Source organism: Monodelphis domestica, chromosome 1 (genome assembly GCF_027887165.1).
Source record: "Monodelphis domestica isolate mMonDom1 chromosome 1, mMonDom1.pri, whole genome shotgun sequence".
Taxonomy (NCBI): Eukaryota; Metazoa; Chordata; class Mammalia; order Didelphimorphia; family Didelphidae; genus Monodelphis; species Monodelphis domestica.
In genome coordinates, this window is record NC_077227.1 from 51071129 (window position 1) to 51073411 (window position 2283).

Here is a 2283-nt window from a genome sequence, read left to right on the forward strand (position 1 = left end):
AAATGAGCTGGAGAAGGAAGGCAAAGAACAAGAAAATTCCAAATGAGGTCAGGAAGAGTTAAATGCTACTAAAATAAATATAACAAAAGGATAGGATTTCGACATATATAGAGATGGGTGATAAAAGGGAAGTAGTGACTATTTCAATTATAAGGACTGGACCTGTACCAGCTAATGTTTGCAGAATGGCAGCACAGAAGGCAATATATAGGCAATCAGAAGTATTATAAGATTACAAATAGACGAAGCCGGAAGAGATCTTATAGGATATCTCGTCCAATGCCCTCATTTTATAAAGGAAGAAACAAAAAACTTGAGAGCTGAAGTTATTTGCACCAAGTTTTACAAATAGGATCATAGATCTAGAGCTGGACGAGAAACTTAGAGGTTGTCATCTACTGTAGTACTATCATTTGACAGATGAGGAAACTGAGGCACAGAGAAATTCAGTGTTTTTCCCCAGGTCTCCGATGATTTTCTAATCTAATTAGTGCTAGAACTTCTATTTGAATCTAGGTTCTTTCTTGTCAAATCTTGCACTTTCTACAAGGCCATTGCCTCCATATAAATTGAAGCAGGAAAAGTAAGGTGTATGTGTGGGAAATGTGCAAGCCCTTCAAAGGAGTTTGGCCATGGGAGTCCCTGCAGGGTATCCAGGTGGGCAAGGATGTGAGCAGATCTTTCCCTAAGGCAGTTTAGTCTGCCAGTTAATGAATGGATTTGGGTAGGGAGGGAAAAGAGGGAGGAAGATCTATAAGGATGCTATAATCATCCAAGCAGGTGGTAATCCTACCAGGTGGTAGGTGCTGCGGGAATATCTAAGGGAAGGATAGATTTGGAAGATTTCATAGACTTCCACCACAGTGATTCTCCTTTGGACAGAAGCAGGAGAAAGCAATTTAATTTTGCTGACAATGAATTTGCTCTAAACTATGAAAAATGTAGCCTTCAGGAACTCCCTGTGTGTCTTATCTCATCAAACTGAAACTCTAGTGCCCAAGTTTCTTCAAGGTCTTCCACAATCTGTGCCTAACTTATCTCTCCATCCTCCTATCTATATCTAACTTTGAGGATGGAGATTTATGCCGGAGGCCAGGCCTCCGTAAAGTACCCCCTCCAAGCTTTTGCTCATGCTGCTCTGACATTGTATCCTACCCATCTCATAAAGTGTTTCAGATGGAAGGGCTCTTAGAGAACATGTTGGTCCTCAGTTCTAGTCCATGCCCTCATTGTACAATAACCTGCATATCTGAGAGATTAGATAGATGACTTGTCTAAGGCCCAGTTTTTTCTTTTTTCTTATTTTATTTTAATTTTAAGCCAGTTTATACAAGTTGAAAGTACCTTTGTAGAGAAAGAACCATTGGTGATCAAGCCACCCACAAAGGTGGAAGCAAGAGGAGCAGCTCAGAAGCCACCTATGGTGACAACGGATGCTACAAGGAATAGTAGATAAAAGTCTGCTTCCTTGAGTGGCTGAATTGGATGAATGTAGAGTGTGATTGAGTCCTTTCAGTCATGTCTGACTCTTCATGACCCCATTTCTTGACAAAGCTACTGGAGTAGTCTGCCATTTCCTTCTCTAGTTCATTTGACAGATAAGGAAACTGAGGCAATCAGGGTTAAATGACTTGCCCAGCTAGTAGGATTTGAACTCAAGATGAGTCTTCCTTGATTCCAGGCCTGGCACTCTATCCACTATATCAGTTACCTGTTGCTCAGGTCCATTTTTTATTTTTTTATTTGGTCAATTTCAAACATTATTCCTTGGCTACAAAAATCATTTTCTATTCCTCCCTCCCATCCCCCACCCCTCCCATAGCCAACACACAATTCCACTGGCTATTACATGTGTCCCTGATCAGAACCTATTTCCATGTTGTTGTTTGCATTAGGATGTTCATTTAGAGTCTACATCCCCAGCCATATCCCTTCAAGCAGCTGTTTTTCTTCGGTGTTTCTACCCCCAGTTTTTCCTCTGAATGTGGAGAGTGTCAGGTCCATTTTTAAGAAACAGCAGAACCAAGAATTCTTTGTAATCTTTATCATACTCCAAAGTCCAGAGCTGTTCCACCACCCTACACAGCTACCTTCCACCATCATAGGTAAGACACATGCCGAGGCAGGACAAACCCTCCTGGATTTTCTTCTTTTCTAAATCCAAGTGTGGCCCTTATCATCCAGGGGAGACTTGTACTATTTCATGTAACTTGTTTGCCTAACCAGACTGAGGGTTCCCTGAGGGAAGGGAGGCATCTGTTCCTTCTCCAGTCTCTCACATCG